The sequence below is a fragment of the Lissotriton vulgaris genome, chromosome 1_2 (genome assembly GCF_964263255.1).
Source record: "Lissotriton vulgaris chromosome 1_2, aLisVul1.2, whole genome shotgun sequence".
In the NCBI taxonomy this organism is placed as follows: Eukaryota; Metazoa; Chordata; class Amphibia; order Caudata; family Salamandridae; genus Lissotriton; species Lissotriton vulgaris.
This window is the reverse complement of record NC_141686.1, coordinates 108623685-108635997: the sequence shown is the minus strand read 5'-3', so window position 1 is coordinate 108635997 and position 12313 is coordinate 108623685. Positions and strand designations below refer to the sequence as shown.

Below are 12313 nucleotides of genomic sequence, written 5' to 3'. Positions count from 1 at the left end.
GGCAGATTCAATTAAAAAAGCTGTTTCTAGATTAACTGGGTCAAATTCAAATTCAAACAAGCATTTGCAATGCAATAGGTCTCGCATTACTAAAAGTTTGAGTTATTGGTGATGCATAATTATTTGCAAAGCCAATAGCTCAAATTTTCAGTAATCACGGCACTGGCGCTTTACGATGTGGCCTTAGGCATGTGCAAGCTGTGCACCTGCACAGGGCCACCGAACCCCAGGGGCCACCACGTCAATATATATTCTTAATATAATAATCCTCTGAGGATGGATACATGTTAGTATGGCGGCCCCTGGCAGGGATTTGGCGGGCCTGGCTCTGTTCCACTTCCAAACACCCTGACCCACTGGCCTCCGCGCTCCGCCCCACCCGGACCCCCTCTTCCGGGGCCCCCTACCTACGCTCCCTGCACAGTCCCACCATTAGGCTAGAGCCGCCCCTGCTTTTAATGTTATAAGTAATGCGCGGGTGCCGCGATTATACCAAAAGTAAAGAAATAGATGTTTTTTTCTACACTCTTTACTCAGAAACTGATTTTCTCCCCCCATGCTATGTTCTACATCTGGACTAGATAACTAAATAACCTGCACACTTCTTACTGCAAGTGACAGCATTTTGAATGATCACTTCAGCACTGGCTTCTAAAAAGAATCACACTTCTGTACCAGAGCTGGTGGCCCGCTACTTTACTTCTTTTGTTTCCATTCTTGGTCCTATTTTTATTCATCCTTGTGTGTGTGTACTGTGCCTTCAGGTTACAGTAATTCAAACAAAGGAATGATCCCCTTGACCACACACTAATATCAATACACAATGTTTAACAATACACCGGAATTGTAAATACCAAATTCAATTCATATATTTCAGAAATGTTTATTAAAAAGCACAACATTAAAAACAATTCTTTTAAAAAACATATGACATCACATTTATGATCCAATAAACACTTAAAAATACAGTACACCTAATACAAATGAAACTAATCGGCTGAAATTACAAAAAAACGTTATGACCAGCATAACAGAGACAACAATATATTACCTGTACTGCCTCAGATAATTCATATCCTACCTTGCAGGGCAGAACAGGATGTTCAAATTGATACAGAGGAGACTCTTGTGATGGCAGGATTAAGACATGAAAAAATTCAAGAGGCTGTTGTCGTAAGAGGCAGACTAACTGTCCTGCTAAGGCCATACCAAGGCTCAACTCCAATCCATAAGCGTGATCTTGGTTTCATTGCTACAAACTATTACATTTCACACAATTTAGGAAGAAGTGGACCTACGTTTTTGGCAAAGCAGAGACAAGTCCTCAACTAGTACTTCAGATTTGGACAAATGTATGCAGGAGGGACAGCGGAACAGGGATGCTCACTCTAACGGATTCATAAAACTTACAAAGTGCTTGACACCCCCAGGCAATGAAAACACGAACAGAAAAACAGGATTTAACACATTAACTACTTTATAAACCACTGATTCTGGAGTAGCTATGGGTTGGAAGTACTTGCGTTTTTGTTTTATGGGCTTTCTGAGCACAATTAAGGAAAGAAGAGGTAGAGGTTCAATCTGTCAACAAGCGACTTCATTCTAGGCCGATATGATGTCTTAAGTACATTAGTCTGCAGAAACGCAGCATCTGGGGTATTGCGGTGCAATTTTCATTCCAGAATATTGTGGTGCAATTTTCATTGAGGGAGTTTTATGATGTATTTTTAAAGTGCGTGGTTAATTAGCAGCAGAAGGGATGTGGGGAATAGATCCCAAAACCCAAACATTTTGTACCCAAAGTGAAGAAATAGAAAAAATAATCTATTACTTTACCTTTGGTATAATTGCAGCACCCGTGCTTTACTTTTAATGTTCTAAGTAAAGCGCGGGTGCCGCGATTATCCAACAGTAAAGAAATAGATGTTTTTTTCTATTCCTTTACTTTTGGTATAATCGTGGCAGCCATGCTTTACTTATAACATTAAAAGTAAAGCGCGGGTGCCGCAATTATACCAAAAGTAAAGAAATAGAAAAAAATCTATTTCTTTACTTTTGGTATAATCGCGGCACCCGCGCTTTACTTTTAATGTTATAAGTAAAGCGCAGTGTCGCGATTATACCAAAAGTAAAGTGCCGCGTGTGTTACGCTGGTGCCTGGGCACAATCATAGCTCCTTCCATGGCCTATTGGTGTCTATTACCCGCTTGGTGCATGTAATAGACACCAATAGGCCATGGGAGGAGCTATGCGCACGCCTCAGGCCAATTGCGTGCAGTCTTTTAGAATGAGATGCACGCAAAGGCCAATGGGGAGCTCAAAAGGAAACGCACACGCACAAGTGTGTGAGATTCCTAGGTTAGCTCACATTCCCTGTTTTTTCACTTACTAAAGGTCTTGCGACCTGCGCGAGCACTCCTGCGCAGTGCAACGCAGGTCGCGAGACCTAAAAAGGTACCACATGTGATGCCATGCAGAGTGCTGTATCCAGTTAAACAGATACTAATGATGTGAATTCTTTCCCCGGACAGTATTAAGATGTATGAATAATACTATATAGTGAAATAATACTTCCACCAAATATGCCACATTATGCTGGTAGTTTGGCACAAAAGTAGTCAGGTTCAACTTAGAGGCAATGTGTAAAGTATTTATGTTGCACTCAAACACTAATAACGTGGAACAAACACAAGCATAATCCCAAACTAATTAGTTAAAAATTAAAGTAATTTTTAATAAATAAAATGACACAAATGCAACTGTAATTCAATAAAAAGAATCAAAGATATGAATTTTTAAAGTTTTCAGTAGAATTTATGCCTAAAAGCAGAAAGTGCCCATATCGGTTATCTGGTCACACTATACCAGGTCAAAGTCAAAAGTTAAGGTCGACCATGATTATATATATTCTGGTGGATAGTTTACTTTATAACCTAGTCAATTTTCATGCGAAAAGCACTAGACGACAAGGTCGTTGACAAATGGGCTGAGGCTGGATTGGAAAGGGAATATAGATAGTGATTTGCTGAAGGTCCAGTCATTGGTCAAAAAGTTGCATTGGTGGGATAGTCATCGTCAGCACGAAGAGCTTGTCGATAATCATAACATTGAGTTGTTGGGAAATGCAGGGTGGTTGTTGTTGACTTGAAGAGCTTTGTTGGTGAAATCCAGGGTTTGTATCTAGGAAGGCTGAGTCAGCAGTTGCATGGAGGTCCTGCGCTGGTTTCTGTGAAGTCTGCTCACATGCACAAGGAGACTGGGGATGGTACCTTTTCAACAAGAAGACCACAGAACCTCTGTTTGTTCACCTGGAGTCCAGTTCTTGCATCTTTAGGGTTGGAGGAGTACACTCTTAGCACCAGATAAGGGGCCCATTAGGATGTCGGGTGGATCACCACCACCATGCGGGCGGTGGACATCCTTGTCCGCCTGCCACCCATTTCCCCCCGCCATATTACTATGGCGGGGGGACCGCGGCAGACGGAAACACCGTCCGCCGCTTTTCTGCCCCTGTCGCCTTGCGACCGGTGCAGAAAAGGGTTCATATGGTGGTGGTGTCTATTAGACACCGGCAGCGATTTTAGGATGGGCTTTCAAGATGCTTTTCCGTGGCGGCAATGCCGCCACGGAAAAGCATGCAGTCCTTACTTTGGGGGCCCCCTGCGGGCCCCATGGTGAAGGCGAGGTGGGGGGTGCACATGGGGGGGTACTTTGCATACACAATGCATCAGGCACCACGCGGTGCCTGCCGCTTTGTGTATGCAAATGCATACCATGCATTCATAACATTGCGGCGGGTGCCGGTGTGAACACCGCCTGCCGCAATGTTATGAATCCATGATGCGCCCGCCAGTGTGGCGGGTGCATCATAATGGCCATGGTGGGACCACCGCTCAGATCGTGGGCGGTCCCGTTTTGCGCGAGGATGGCGGGCGGGCAAAGTCCACCCGCCATCCTAATGGGGGCCTAAGGGTCCAGTACCTGGTGGGCACCTCTTGTGATTTATGGCACACTCCAGCCGAGTGAGCAGAAGGGTGCAAGCAGGTCCAGATGGTACTATTCAGGTGGGCAGTTGCAGGGAAAGGCATCTGGAAGCTTGTTGTGTCCCTTTAGCTCAAACATCAGGTTCTTCAGCTGACCCTTAGAATCACTTCTGGGGCACGGGCCTCAAGGCAAACAGATCCAGTATTCCTTCAGGCTTCACACAGCAGGGCAGTCTTTCTTCTTAGGAGCCATAGGTCCAGCAGTGTTGTGTGAGAGGTTCTGAGGGTGGCACTTTTATAAAGGAAATGAAATGAAAAAGATACTTATAGAGCGCAAAACATTCACCCAAAAGTATCATGGCGCTAGCTCCGCACAAAAGAGAAAAGAGCGATAGAGACAGCTCAAGGATTAAAAAGCCATGTCTTTAAAGCCTTCCTAAATGGAAACAGGTGACTTTCTTTCTTAATCTGTACCGGAGGTGTGTTCCAAAGTCAGATCGTACTGACCAGAAAGCTCCATCCCCCCAAGCACACTTTTTAAACCTGGAAACTACGAGGTTGTGAGAGTGTGCTGAGCGGAGCTGCCGTTTAAAAAAAAAACAAGCATTTACAATGCAATGGTCTCGGCATCATTAAAGGTAGAGCTATTGGCATTGCTCATGACATTTCTTTTTTTTTCTTTAAATCATAAATTAATGGCATTGTCATTCACATTGCCAATACACAGCACTCTACACGCAACAGCACACACCACTCTGCACCTGCACTCACTACTCTGCACACACTCACTACTCTGCACATGCACTCACTACTCTGCACCTGCACTCACTACTCTGCACCTGCACTCACTACTCTGCACCTGCACTCACTACTCTGCATTCAACAGCACACACCACTCTGCACACACTCACACTCTGCACTCAACAGCACACACCACTCTGCACACACTCACACTCTGCACTCAAGAGCACACACCACTCTGCACACACTCACACTCTGCACTCAACAGCACACACCACTCTGCTCAAACTCTGCACTCAACAGCACACACCACTCTGCACACACTCACACTCTGCACTCAACAGCATACACCACTCTGCACACAATCACACTCTGCACTCAACAGCACACACCACTCTGCACACACTCACACTCTGCACTCAACAGCACACACCACTCTGCACACACTCACACTCTGCACTCAACAGCACACACCACTCTGCACACACTCACACTCTGCACTCAACAGCACACACCACTCTGCACACACTCACACTCTGCACTCAACAGCACACACCACTCTGCAGACACTCACACCCTGCACTCAACAGCACACACCACTCTGCTCACACTCTGCACTCAACAGCACACACCACTCTGCACACACTCACACTCTGCACTCAACAGCACTCACCACTCTGCACCTGCACTCACACACTCTGCACTCAACAGCACACACCACTCTGCACCTGCACTCACACACTCTGCACTCAACAGCACACACCACTCTGTACCTGCACTCACACACTCACACTCTGCACTCAACAGCACATATCACTGTCTTTTGTGAACTTGCATATCAGGCATAGCTTTGGCTAAAGATGTTAAAGTTCTCTCAGTGGTAAGATCCTCCAGAGGAATTCACTCTCCAAAAAATGCTATTTCCTTCATCTTCAAAGCAATCAGATGCAGGAGTCTCAGATCAGGTTTCAGTGACATCTTCTGGAGGGCCGACTTCAAAGCATTTTTAACGGGCTCCATAAAATCTTAAACTGACTTTAAAATATCCAGAGTAAGGAAAAGTGCTTCTGGCACACGCTCCCGAACACATCCAACTCACAAAGCGTGTCGATAGATAGCACAGTGGCTTTTGTGCGCGCTGCTGTGGCACGGGTGCCACTTTTTAGGCTCCCAACCAGGTTAAGCCAGTTTTTCATATTTCCACTGTAGAAGACTTAGTCCCAGTGAGCTCTGTGAAAACTATAATTATATTAAAATGATAAACAGCACAGCGGTTTACCCGGCACAAAAAACGCATTTACAGGTCATTAAAAGAAATTCACTTCTGCTACAATTCAACTATATATTATCACAACATTTAGATAGTCTGAAGGAATGTTCATCGTTTTGAGCAATGTCTAACATTTCACCCCTTGAAACTCATTTTAGTGTTGTGGGAATCAACTGTGCAGCATAATAGGTGATCTCAGGTGCAGCGTTAACTTTACACATACAGTCCTAGGATTAGTGTTAGAGTGCTGGGGTGGGAGACCTGCCAATCTAAGTAATTGTATTCACTTTTACCACGTCTTACCTTATTTTGTTATTATGTAAGCACATATTACCTCAACCTGGCACACATCTAGCCAGCTACAAAGCTCTGATAGTTAATGAATATTTATTGGCTGGATAACTGCCATGAGTCTGTTTAATCTGCAAAAACACACATTATTTGCAATGCTATACAAAAGCTCAAAGTTCAAACGTAAATAATAATGCAGGAACAAATTAGCATGGAATTTGTCTAAACAAAAGTGCAGAGGCTCAAAGTTTTCTTAGAGGCGTGTTGTTGCCAAATGTCGGGGTTGCCGATTAAGTTGATTCCACTTCAAGCAAGCCTTTTTTTACACCACCCTACACTCCCTCCTCTTGTGCCCCGAGTCCCTGTTGTGAACTCTCTTCTACACGTCACACAAGTCCTACAAAAAGTAGTTTTGTTTAAATTAGCATCTACAATGACGACAAATGCAGTGACTTCAGAGAAAGTGACATCACGCCTACGTGATATTCCACAGATAAAAGGAAACAGGCCTATTGTACAGTCAAACTTTCGACACTGTCCTTGATATGCATAAGAATGTAATTATATCTATACAATGTATGTAATAATAACGAAACCTAGCATTCACATGGTTTAACTTGTCTAGGAACGTAAAGCAGTGAGGCCCACATGTATCATTGTTTCATTTTGCACTTCCTAATTTGCGATTTTTAGGGAATGGCAAATTAGGAAATGCAAAATGGGATGCATGTACATTTTCTCAAAATATTTGAGAATCGGTAAAAATCGCAATTTTTACCGATTCTCAAATATTATGCGATTAGCAAAGTGCGAATTCGCAATTCCCATTCATTCCTATGGGCTAAAATGCCCATCGCAATTCCCATTCATTCCTATGGGCATTTTAGCCCATAGGAATGAATGGGAATTGCGAATTCGCACTTTGCTAATCGCAAATCCTGATTGCATTTCAAGGGTGGAGAGGGGGGTTCAAATGACCCCCCCCTGCACCCATGAAATGTTGTTTTCGCATCATGTTGCACATGTGTAAAAAATGCTTTTGCAGCGTTTTTAACACTTTTTGCAAATTTACCGAGTGGTTCAACCACTCGGTAAATTTGACACCCTAATTGCGAATTCGCAATTATAAAAGTAATTATGCATTGCTTTTAAGAAATCGCAAATTTGCGATTTCTTAAAAGCAATCGCATTTTTAGAAATCGCAAAAATGTGCGATTTCTAAAAATGCTTGATGCATTCCAAAAAGCATTTTTGGAATCGCAAACGGCCGATTTTAAGGAATCGCACCGTTTGCGACTCCAAAAATGCTTGATGCATGTGCCCCTGAATGTTTTAGACAGTAAGTGACTGTATACTTGTAGTATAATCCTTGCATTTGTAAGCATAGCATGACAAACAAATATAAAAGTGATTGATAGAGATATTGATTAGGAAACTACACACTCTTAACATCCACTGTATATTCGGAAGTCGGTGAAGGGGGTTCATGATCTGAAGTGGCCTCTTGATTGTATATGGGCTTCATGAAAACAACAAACGAATGCAGTTACACAGAAACGGAAAGCAACTTTTTTTGAAGTCTGCTTTACTATTTTAGTTTTCACGTGTATGATTTCCGAAAGTGCAACTGTGCTTAGAAACTGCCGAAAGTGACACGCTTTTAACCTGTGGACGTTGGTAATAGCACTTTAAACTGGTTTTAAAGGCCAAATAAAATGTATGAGATAATGAGCGGCATTGTTTTACTGTGTTAGTCTGCGTGCTTTCGATAAGCTTGTTTCTTACATCCACACGTTGTTGAGCCATCGTCACAAATGAAACTCGCCAGCGGTAGGTTGAAAACATCCCCTGGCCACGTTATAACACCATGTAATGCCTTTTAATATTTGAAAATGCAGACGGGTTAAGTGGGCTCACAAAGGGGAGGGACTCCATACAACCGTGTCAACAGCCCCACCTCCAGCACCCCACCCACCCGACCGATGCCCTGCTTCTGGGGTTCCGGCAGTGATGGTTTCCTCCGACACAGGTCTCCACGTGACGCTCTCCTTGCCCCCATACACCCGTGTCAAATGACAGGTGAGCTGTGGGCACGTGCTGACACAGGTGGGATTAAAAGCAGCGGCTCCTGGAATGTGGCTCCTGAATGTCGGCGTGTCTGAGCAGATTTGGGCTGTCGGGTGTTTCTGAGCAGCTCCCCTCCCTTCTTCGGGGTGGGGCGGGGGGGACTACCAGGTAGGAAGAATTTCCTAAATACAGATTGTTCTGTCCACAAGTTTACCATCATAAAGGGGTACTTAAACAACACCACACTTCAAGTTTTCAAAAAAATTAGCAAGCGGCCTCAGTTCAAGGAGCTACACGAGGCGAGATCGCCTTCTTGCCCACACGTGACTTGCCCCTCCCCTGTAATTCGCCCCCATGCAGCGGACATTATTTCAGTTTGCCCCAAGCGTCTCTGCCACTAGTATCCCGACGCTACCCCCTTAACTCCCTCCAAATGACCTCTCTATGACTCCCTCCCTCTATACCGTCCTCTTCCTCCCCGGGCTATCCAACCTCCCCCGCCGCATAACCTTCAGCCGGCGCGGGCGAGGTAAGGTCACAGCAGCCACCCTATGTCTACTCCAGGGACCTGGATCTTAAGAGCCCAGAGGCGCCCACCCTCGGGCGGCGCGCTGAGAGCCTAGGCCGCGGCCAAAGCTGCTGTGTCAGCCGCGGCCTGCGGGTGGCACATGGCGGCGGAGAGGGCACGTGTTGGGGATCCTCACCTCTCGATTGTCCTGTCTCAGAATGATTCAGTGATACGCCGAGACCGGCCGAGCCCACGGGACATGTCATGAGTGCACGCAGAGCTTCAAAGGGCCCCCGCACGCCCGCTCCTCTATCTCTGACATCAGCCGCTCTGCTAATGGAAACAAAAATAAAACGGCAAAAACAAAACGGCTGCCACAATGGCTTTCGGATTCGGGGCGGGAGCAGTGAACAGCGGGAGGGGGCGGGAACGAGGACAGCGGGAGCATGCGGGCCCCCGCGCGCCCGCTCCTCTATCTCTGACATGAGCCGCTCTGCTAATGGAAACAAAAATAAAACGGCAAAAACAAAACGGCGGCCACAACGACTTTCGGATTCGGGGCGGGAGCAGCGAACAGCGGGAGGGGGCGGGAACGAGGACAGCTGGAGCATGCGACCTACCTCATCTTCAACAAACTGCAAAATGGGGGACCAGCGCTTCTGAAATTTTTCGGATTGGGGGCGTGGTTTTGCTGTCCTGAGTGATGGACTACGTCACTGTCTAAAGAACAGCAAAACTTACGCCCCCAAATCCGAAAAAGATGGAGCTTCTTTGGAGGGACGGCTCTCTCCTCCAATGGCTGGCCTCCGTTTAGGAAGCCAGCCAATGGAGGAGAGAGGAGGGTTAAACCCCACTACTAAGAAACATAAGATCTCCTACCGGAAGCTGGCAAGCTAGCATTTCCGGTCCGAGACCTAAAAAATACTGGTCCTGCATCGTGAGTGGCCTTAAACGCAATGCAGAGAGTCTTACATTCTATCTGCCTTTTCACTGGAAACCAGTAAAGCTCTTTGAGCGCCATAGAGACCGATATATATTTTGGGATGTTTAGCAATAGACGCGCTACGACGTTTTGCACAATCTGCAACTTGTTGAGGCAGTTTTTGTGAAGGTTCATAAAAAGACCATTACAATAATCTGCTCTGGACAATACAAGAGCCGAAATCACTAGTTTCCTCAAGTCAACTGGAATGAATGGAATATTCTTTCTTAATATTTTCAAGGTATAGAAGGTGACAGAAGTGACCTGATTGACATGCCTTTTAAAGAAGAGCATAGAGTCAAATGTCACCCCCATGTTTTTTACCTTATCTTTTGGAATGGGAAGTGGGCCAAATTCAGGGGGCCAAAGCGTGGGTGTCGTGGTGAGCCTCAGCTAGGTCTACCAGTGCTAGGGGTTCACCCTTCTCTGCACAAAGTCCTTAGACCAATAGGAAGAAGTTGGCACGGAAACTGCAATACAAAACAGAGCTCTTTTATTAACCTCAAGAGGTGGAACTACATTCACACAACACCCTTCAGTAGTGTATGAAGTAGCATACTGAACAGAAGGAACATGCTCCTTTTATACCCACACAGGAGCTCAGAAGAAGGCGGTACAGGTACAAAACAGAAGGTTTACATACATAAAAGATCATGCAGAAACACCCAATCAACAATAGGGAGGAGCTTAGCAGTATACTAATTACGGTAAAAATACCCTGACAGATACAAACTAAAACATGCGTGAACAGTTACAGTCTCCTCTGCGCATGTGCAGAGTAGCAGATCCTAAATATAACTTGTCTCTAGGCAGAGTACAAGAGCAAATGATGGAAAGGTAGGACAGAGCACATGGCGAGCACATGGCAGACAAGATGGCTGCTGAATCCAAGATGGCTTCAGCTAAATGCTAACCTCGATCGCTGCCAAATTACAACAGACGACCCGTTTAGCTGAAGACATTAGTTTATTTGGGATAATCTGTGTTCACATCTTGTACATTAATATTAATTTCAGTGACCTCTTTATATATTATAAGGTTGTGCTTTCATTTCTGCAACATTTCGCTTGGCACGTGTACAGGCAGTAATACAGATGGAGCAAATCATTGGACCACATTGCATACATACACAGCATGTAAATAATATCACTAATGTTATACATGAATGTCTGACATAATATCGACAGACAGAATATCGAAATGCAAAAATATCGGAGCAAAAATATCGACAGCAAAAATATCGGAATCCTATCTTCATTAAGGTAAGTACAAAAATATCGAAAAAATAATATCGTAGTACAAAAATATCGGAATCAAAAATATCGTTTTTTTAAATGTCTTAATAATAATGTAAAAATAATTTTAAAATACATATAATTTTACAAATATTAAATAAAAATATTAAAACAAAATTAAAACTAATACATATACATTTAAAATAAATAAAACACTTAATAATTTAATGTAATTTTAATTTTTTTCATGTAATTTATTTGATTTAATGTAATATTTTTTGTTTTTACCCTGTACGCCTGTACCCCAAAAACCCAAAACTGACCCTTATCCCTAAAAATACCCCTTTACCCAAAAACTCAAAACTGACCCTTATCCCTAAAAATACCCCTTTACCCAAAAACTGAAAACTGACCCTGAACCCTAAAAATACCCCTTTACCCAAAAACTGAAAACTGACCCTAAACCCTAAAAATACCCCTTTACCCAAAAACTGAAAACTGACCCTGAACCCTAAAAATACCCCTTTACCCATGAACTGAAAACTGACCCAGAACCCTAAAAATACCCCTTTACCCAAAAACTGAAAACTGACCCTGAACCCTAAAAATACCCCTTTACCCAAAAACTGAAAACTGACCCTGAACCCTAAAAATACCCCTTTACCCATGAACTGAAAACTGACCCTGAACCCTAAAAATACCCCTTTACCCAAAAACTGAAAACTGACCCAGAACCCTAAAAATACCCCTTTACCCAAAAACTGAAAACTGACCCTGAACCCTAAAAATACTCCTTTACCCAAAATTAATTAATATTATTTAATTACCAATTAATTATTAATTAACAATAACAATAAAGTAAATATATTAGCACATTTGCTGTAATTAATTTAATTTAATAATTAATATTATTTTCCCCAATTAATTATTTAAGAATAACAATAAATTATATATAAAAAAATTACTATAATTAATGTAATTAAATAATTAATATTAATTAATTACCAACTAATTAATCATTATAAATATGTACAAAATTATATTAATTAATTAACTAATTATTAGAAATTAATTACCAATTAATTATTAATTAAAATATGTACAAACATACATCAATTAATTAATTATTATTAAATTACTTCCCACCCTATTCCCCTATAAACCCATAACCCGCTACAGAACATATTTATCAATTAATCAATTAATTAAAAATTATTTCTCAATTACTTAATTAAT

General features: G+C 43.0%; 1 protein-coding gene across 1 annotated transcript in view; it reads left to right on the top strand.

Annotated features, from left to right (window-relative positions):
• The window catches only part of LOC147734643 (protein mono-ADP-ribosyltransferase PARP12-like), a 324308-nt gene that overhangs the window by 91208 nt on the left and 220787 nt on the right, over window positions 1–12313 (top strand). The gene's annotated exons all lie outside the window — the stretch shown is intronic.